Source organism: Carassius auratus, unplaced genomic scaffold (genome assembly GCF_003368295.1).
Source record: "Carassius auratus strain Wakin unplaced genomic scaffold, ASM336829v1 scaf_tig00215101, whole genome shotgun sequence".
NCBI classification, from domain to species: domain Eukaryota; kingdom Metazoa; phylum Chordata; class Actinopteri; order Cypriniformes; family Cyprinidae; genus Carassius; species Carassius auratus.
In genome coordinates, this window is record NW_020527937.1 from 58,418 (window position 1) to 67,017 (window position 8,600).

At 34.3% G+C, this 8,600-nt stretch overlaps 1 long non-coding RNA gene across 2 annotated transcripts; it reads right to left on the reverse strand.

Annotated features, from left to right (window-relative positions):
• Positions 1-3,733: 3,733 nt before the first annotated feature.
• Positions 3,734-6,542, reverse strand: LOC113093585 (uncharacterized). 2 transcript variants are annotated; one of them, XR_003287745.1, is made up of 7 exons: positions 5,633-6,542; positions 5,194-5,290; positions 4,636-4,734; positions 4,419-4,552; positions 4,216-4,281; positions 3,980-4,105; positions 3,734-3,871 (listed from the first exon to the last, which is right to left on the reverse strand). It is a non-coding gene; the product is annotated as an uncharacterized LOC113093585 (long non-coding RNA). The 2 variants fall into 2 exon arrangements; XR_003287744.1 differs by having other exon boundaries at positions 4,617-4,734.
• Between the last annotated feature and the right edge of the window lie 2,058 nt (positions 6,543-8,600).

The window sequence follows — 8,600 nt, forward strand, 5'->3', positions numbered from 1 at the left end:
TCAGTGTACCCATAGCAACAAGAAATATTTTCAAGAAATATTTTTTACCATCTGCCATTACTTTATTAAATAAATGATTTATAGGTCAGGTCTACGTCTGACTGTGAATCTGCTAATCATATATATATATATATATTTTTTTTTTTCTCTAGAATCTTTATCTTACTATCGCTCTCAGTTTTTTAAAGTGATAAAATATAACTTCATTCACACCATATTTCTGATATTATCGATTAATCTTATCAGATTAATTTTGATCGTTCACTTTTATTTTATATCCGTGAGTGCAGTACACCTGCAAAGCGTTAGCACTCGTTAGCTTGTCATTAGCGTTTTCATTAGAACCTATCGCTGTTTTCTTTTCTCCTCTCCTCTCTCTCACTCCTGTTTTTCACAAGTTCATCAAACAACTGCAGTAAGAATATTTAATCAAGCACGGTGAGTAATGGCTTCTCCTGCTATTGTTATTTGCACCTCTTGCCACATGTACAGTTTATCTATCTCTGTCGCAGATGAGTGATTCACATGTGATAAATGAAGGGAAATAGTTAGGCTGACAGAAGATTTCAGAATTAGAGACACGCATCCAAACTTTAATTGAGGACAGTAAGAATGTTAGGGCTCTAGATACGGCTTTGGATGCGTCTAGCTCAGGGATTCCTGTACATTGTTCGTTTCCAGCAACAGAGCCCCTGCAGCAGGGCAACTGGGTGAAAGTGAGGCTGCGTAGTCGTGGGTCAAAACACCGCTCATCTGTTCTGATCAAAACATTAAACAGGTTCTCCCCACTCAGTGATGCACACACTGAGAAACCTGATGAAAGTGCTCTAGTTATTGGTGATTCTATTGTACGGAACGTGAATATAGTGACACCAGCCATCATAGTCAAATGTTTACCGGGGGCCAGAGTGCCTGACATCTTGGCAAATTTAAAAGTGCTGGCTAATGCTAGACGTAGATACAGTAAGGTTGTTATTCATGCTGCTAATGATGTTTGACTTCTCCAGTCGGAGATCACTAAAAATAACATTAAAGAGGTGTGTGAACTTGCAAGAACGATGGTGAGATAAGGTTCTGTATCTGGGGCTTTAGTTGTCCTGGTCTCCGCTGTCTTTCAGGGCTGTAGAGGTCCTTTCTAGGTGCTGATGCACCATCTGGTCTTGATACATACTGGATCCGGGTGACTGCAGTGACCCTCTGATCTGGATACAGACTGGATCAGGTGGCTACGGTGACCTCAGAATAAGAGAGAAACAGACTAATATTAGTGTAGATGCCATTCTTCTAATGATGTAACAAGTGCAATATGTGTTATGGGAAGTGTTCCTGGTTTTGGTTTACCTAATTAATGCAGCCTAAAAATACTTGAACGGATTTGGATATTAGAAGCACATTAGTGTGTTATGTGTAAACCAGGTTAAAGAGATGGGTCTTTAATCTAGATTTAAACTGCAAGAGTGTGTCTGCCTCACGGACAATGTTAGGTAGGTTTTTCCAGACTTTAGGTGCCAAATAGGAAAAGAATCTGCCACCCGCAGTTGATTTTGATATTCTACTGTAGGTATTATCAAATTGCCTGAGTTTTTAGAATGCAGCGGACATGGAGGATTATAATTTAACAAAAGCTCATTCAAGTACTGAGTTGCTAAACCATTCAGGGATTTATAAGTAATAAGCAATATTTTAAAATGCATACGGTGTTTGATAGGGAGCCAGTGCAGTGTTGACAGGACTAGGCTTATATGGTCATACTTCCTGGTTCTAGTAAGAACTCTTGCCGCTGCATTTGGACTAACTGGAGTTTGTTTACTAAGCGTGCAGAACAACCACCCAATAAATCATTACAATAATCTAACCTTGAGGTCATAATAAATGCATGGATTAACATTTCCAGATTTGACATTGAGAGCATAGGCCATAATTTAGATATATTTTTGTGATGGAAAAATGCAGTTTTACAAATGCTAGAAATGTGGCTTTCTAAGGAAAGATTGCTATCAAATAACACACCAAGGTTTCTAACTGATGACGGAGAATTGACAGAGCAGCCATCAAGTATTAGACAGTGTTCTAGGTTATTACATGCAGAGTTTTTAGGTCCTATAATTAAAAATTAAAAACTGCTGTTATCTATTTATTAATATTATTTAGTTTTGTATTTATTATGTATTTATTGTTTTATTAGTACTAACTTAATTTCTATAAATTGTTTTTATGTCTCACGTGTCTGTAATCCTTGGGGCAAGACGTTCTTGTACTGTATGTTTTGTGTGTCTGTTGTATTGCACCATTAAGTCAAGTGTATTTGTGGTATTCCTATGTGTTTTTTCTGGGGCCGAAGATGAATTTCAACTAGTGCAGACAATAAAGATTTCTAATCTAATCTTATAACTATATAGATAAAAAATGATCACATATCAGTTTTTTTTTAAAAAGCCAGACTTAAAAAATATTTTTGAAGGTTAATATGTCATACAATTTCTTAGTTGAATTCGATGTATGTGTCAGGACAAAGGTATGATCTGTCCTTTTCCCCCCTTTTTTACTACTTATTTATTTATTTTTTTCGTTTCTACAAATTTTTCTAGCTTTTTATTCGTTTTCGTTTCCATTTTTTCCCTCTCTTTGATTTGAATCGATTTTCTCTGGTTTTTCTTCCCTTTGCTCTAGCGCCGGCTGATTCCGCTCAGCAATCTGGGCTGTGGTTTGTCTGACGCACCTGTTCCCTCTATCTCATTACCCACCCTATTTATTCTGCTTGATTTCTCTACTCTTTGTCAGTGTGTTCTGTGATGTATGGTGTTTTGGGTTTGGGTATTACTCTTTGCAAGAGTGTATTATACACCAATTCAAAAGGTTATTTTTTACACTGACGGAGTAAAATACCTACATAGGTTTATTCTAAAAGTATAAAAATATTAATTGTGCTTTTAGCACTCTGAAATTAAGAACATTTCTAAATTTCCTAATGTTCAGTACTTTTTTATTGTATTTATATATATATATATATATATATATATATATATATATATATATATATATATATATATATATATATATATATATACAGATCACATAAACATTTCTAACCAATCAGATTTATTACCACAAAGAAATGCAATTCATGTTGTGTTTACAAACACAATTAGTACACCATGCATAAAAATACTATGTTACACAGCATTAAAAAAAAAAATATTTAAATTTGAATTTCAGTCATTAATGCAATTTCTTATTACTACCGTTTAAGTGCTAATGTAAAAAAAAGAAAAGAAATTACACTAAAAAAAAAAAGCAATGTTTTGCCTCACATTGCATCCCCCTAACATGAAAAAGCGGGCCTATCTTCCTGATGCTTCGTGGATGGTGGATCATGATGTGAAGCTTGGGAATAAGAATTCTCGGACAGTTCTTTGAACAGCGTGTTGTGTTAACAGATCAAATGTTTCAGATGAAGTCATTCCATTCGAGATGACTGGAGAAAACACTATTTATTATCTGCAGTAAACCAAAAATCAACCATGGTAGGTCAGTTTTTACGTTCAAAATAACCATAGTTAAATGAGTAAATTCTGTTGTTCGAAGACTGTAAGGACACAACTTAGCTCTCCGACAGATAATCAAAAAGCAACTTCATCTCGAACTGTGCTACTACCTCTAGCAAGTCATTCATGATACCACCTCATAGTTTTCAGAAAAAATAAAATATAAATACATTGAAAAGTACAAAGGCTGAGAGAGAGGACTTAGTAATGCAGGGAATGAGCCGCTCTTCCGCAGCAATGTAGTAGTCAAGGATGTTACTTTTTGAAGTGCCAACTGTCAAGATGTAGGGCTGTGTTGATCCAAGGACTTCAAAACCGCAAGAGGACTGAAAACAGAAAAAAAAACATTCTTGTTTAAATTAATGTACACCTACACATTAACAAACATTCTAGGCATGACATGCTGTTCTACATAACATTAAGAGTAAGCATACCTTGTGAAATCTTACTACACGATCCAAAGCTTCACACACACTATTCTTGACAGACTTCTTATTTCCAATAGAAGGTGGTGGCAGGATACACAAGCAATAACAGGGAAGACATATCACTGTCCCAGTCTAAATTCAAAAAAAAGAAAAGTCATATACCAATATACATAAGCTATTTTATATACACACAAAATGATTATCCTTGCTCTTGATTAGCATACATAATGAACAGCCTGTACCTCCTTGACTGCTGTGGCAGTGTTCTGAAATATCCCAGCAGGCTTTTCTAAAACACTTTTCACAAGCTTAAAAACAAACAAAAAGAAACATTGTAAAATCATCTAAGAAAACAACATTGACATTTTAGTAGGACTGCGACGGGCCTGCAACCCCACAAGTTCATCAGCAAGTGGCACATGTATAGCAAAAGCACATATATTACCTCCTTAGCTTCTTGCAAATGGTCATCAGAATGAGCTCTTTTAGGTGGGAAGAAAGGACCATCGCTGTCTGATGGCTATGTGTCTGACGATGATGCAACTGAATGAAGATGACAGCTTCTGTGTGCAGGAGAGTCTTAAAATCAAATAGAAAATTAGAAACAAAAAGCATTTATACATATAATTACATCTTTTCATACCTGCTACAGAATCAACTACCATCAAAAGTGTCAGGCTTTTGGTCAATAATGTCAGCAAAAACATCATCTACTTCTGTTCCAGTCTCGTCTGCTCGTCAGATGTCAAACTTCTGCTTAACTAGAAAGACAAAATGGAAATTATAGAACAGAAATAGGTGAACAGGGGAAAAAAAAGATTTAAATAAAAGAGGTCATCCATCATGCACATTTTTTTTAACCATTTCCCTCAAATACACAGATTTTTCTGTGATTTAGAAATTGACAGAATTGACAGCAATTGACAAAAAAAAAAAATCCTCAATCTGAACTTGGGCTGTTTATTTTTTAGTAACCTAAGCTACCCACGTGTAACAGGTGACAAAAAGAAATAATTAATATAGAAGAAAAGTTTATTTGTTTAAGAGCAGCGTTTCTGCTTTTACATTATATTTGTTCCATCATACTGTATTTGTAAATGAGAATATCTGGGAGCATCAAAGTGGGGAAAGACTTAAAGAAAAGATTTGTTATTAACAACGAAATGCATGCAAACCATATTACAATTATTAGCCAGATATCACCATTCAGAAACACTTACCATCCTTGATTACAGAATCATAAGACGATCCAGTAAGGTTTATGTACTTTCTGTGATGTTGGTACTGCACTTTAAACAGCATTCTGTCGATGGTTTGCTTCAAAACAAAAAGACAAAAGTTTTAAAAAAGCATTCCTATATTAATCTAGGCATATACATTTTAAAATTGATGTGGAATGCCGTCTTTGTATCAGAAATTAACTGGTGAATAATGTTTAAGGGGATAACAGTACACAAAATTCATGGTTCTGTTTTTAAGTCACAGTTCAGTGCAATTTCAGTACAGTTAGGGGAACACTTTAAATGTTAAATGTATTGTCTTTTAAAATTTAAATTCGTAAAAAAAACAAGAGTTCACATATATTCAATATGAAGCCGTATAAACCATAATTTTAATTATCAAAACAAACATAATCAGTATTGCATCGTCTTGTCTTACCTGTGGCATTATCTTGCTCTGACTTGAGAAAAGAACAACGTTAACTGTATGCTTCAAGCGTGGTGTTTCAAATGGCCAACAGCATGACGAATGAAATCTCCCGGTTGTGAAATAGCACTGACCCAGCGTTGATCTTCGCGCCACAGTTTCTACACGAAATGATTCGATTAAAGACAGCCTACGGCCATATATGAAATCGTCAGTTTTCACTTACCATTATAAAATAAGTTTAAAAAATGCAGAATGTTTTAAACCGCTTTAACATTTAAGCGCGCTGCTTCAGAATCCTCTATAACATTTTAACAACTTTACTTTTACACACTTAAGTTACCACATATACTAAAACAAACGAATATTCAACGTTATTGTTCAGGAGGAGAATTTGCAACACGTTAGAAATATGTAACTTTTTTTAAATGGTAGCGACAACAATGCACTATGAAACTCATTTCTAAATTAGAATGGCCGTCATTTAATAGATTAAAACAAACATAATCAGGTTTGTAAGTCTTACCTGTGGCTTTATCTTGTATTGAACAGAGAAAAGACCATAATTGTGTGCTTCATGCGCGTTTTTCATATCTTTCAATCGACCAACACGACGACTGAAATGTCCCGTATGTAAAAAAAGCACCGAAGCAGTGTAGATCTTCGCGCCCATATTTATCATATTGAATTAATCCGATCAAAAAATAAAGCCATATACGTGCAATAAATGATGCAGTTCTGATGTTTTGGAATTTCAGATTTCACTAAAAGTATAACGTCACAAGATAATGTACAGCCTGCCAGTTTATTAATGGGACTCACTAAAGCTAGTTTATGTTCCGTCTCACGGAAAAATAACGTATTAAAATTAACTCTGTATATAAAATAAATGTATGCAGTTGTATTAAAACAAAAGGTTAAAAGTGAAGATTCTAAATCTTACCTTTTTGTTTCTTTTTCAATCGCACGATTCCATCGAAAGAACTGAATTTTTCCAAGCAGGGTAGATTGTCAAATGCGGACTGCATTGTCTCAATTCCTTCAAGTTTCCGTATGTAAAATTAACACTGGACAGGTGTTTGGAAGCGCAACACGAAAATATTGCACCACTTGGGAGCACCATGTCACACAAGCTGGTGTTTATTACAGTAAATGTACACTTTTATTTGAACACTGTAACACCATAAGGCTTTACACTGAAATTTTAACACCACCGAATTTGCTGTGTGCCTTTGGGTCAATCTGACTATAATGTCATACATCTGCTGCCTAAATATAGAAGCAAACTTAAGCAGCAAGCAGTGGTCACTAAGGATATTCAGGTATGGAAGAATAATTCTGTTGAGCAGCTCCAAAACTGTTTTGATGATACGGTTTGGGACTTGTTTTTTTTTGATACTGGAAACAATATGAATGAAATAACAAATACAATCTTATATACAGTTTTGTGAGAAAAATGCAACTGAGACCAAAGCAGTCAAAATTTCCCTAATAATAAGACATTTAAAAGGTGTCTGAATGATAAAAAGAGAGCTTTCTATAGTGGTGATTTTATTATTTTTAGAGAGTGTAAAAGAGTTGTAAGGGGTAAATTGAGGGAAGCTAAATTATAAGAATAAAATTGGGCGATTACAGGCGATGTGAATATTATGATGGGTAGGAATGTTAAAAGGCACAGTGATCCACCAATTACTATGCCTATCAATTATATATATTTTTTAACAGATTCAATTCTAAGGCTAGCAGTCTTAACTGCAATAGTATTTGTCAGACCATTCCATATTGTGCCCCTATTAAGGGGGGACACTGCAGGCAAAAAACTGTTTATTCATGCACCTGTCAATTTTTAGATTTTGGGCTTTTTGGCTTTTCATAAAGTGTTTTTTTTTTGTTTCATACTAATGGTAAGAAAACATCCAAAAGACACTGTTAAGTATTTATTTTATAACTCTTTATATGTTTGTGTCAATAGATTTTAATTACAATACAGATTTGTAAAGGCCGTTTTCTCAAAATGAGTTTTTTCTCCAACACTGAGCTATAAATCTCCACTTCAGTAGCATGTACACACACCAAAGTTTACATGTATATTCCTGTCTATATTCTGAAGGTTTTTAGTGAGGGATGTGTTCATATATAATTTTCTTGATTAAATACAGTTTATTCCCCCCAAAATTGTGAAAATATATTGTTTTTTCGGCTTTTCAAAGTATTTTCTGAATTATGGAGTGACAAAAAGAGATACACAGAACTCCATCTGTAAAAACATTTGACACTAATATGTCAAAAAAATGAAACAAGAATTTTGAAATTGACTTCATCCAGTGTTCAGATTTTTGTATTAGAAATGTATGCAATATAGCACATATTTCATTAAATTATGCATCATTTGCATATTTAAAAATAACATTTTAGAAAACTTGTAATACAATTTTTTTTTTTTGCATTTATCAATGTAATCAATCAACTTTAGGTGATTGTAAGGTGATAACTATTAGTATTTTTTTTTTATTATTATTATTTTTTTTTACCCTATTCACCTGCAGTGTCTCACATTAATTCGATGGAGTTGGATGTGGTCACTTTCATTTCTAAGATAAAGCCTGGTAAAGCTAGGGGCCTGATGGTATTAGTGGTAAAGTGTTAAAGAGCTGCTGTCACCAGTTGAAATGTGTTTTGACAAGGCAATTCCAGGCTTTGTTGCAAGCTGGAATTATTCCTTCCTTATGGAAAGAAAGTATGGTAATTCCAGTACCAAAAGGTCCTTTAGTTTATACTGTGAATGGTCTTCGCTCTATAGCCTTAACATCTGTGTTATGTAAAACTATGGAAAAGATTCTTGTCAAACATCTAAATGTCATCTGTTGGTTCAAGTACTGATCCTCCGCAGTTTGAATACGAAATAGGGGCACTGATGATGCTGTGTTAACTATGATGAATTTTGTAACCTATCATTTACTAAATTAGACTGCATATGCAA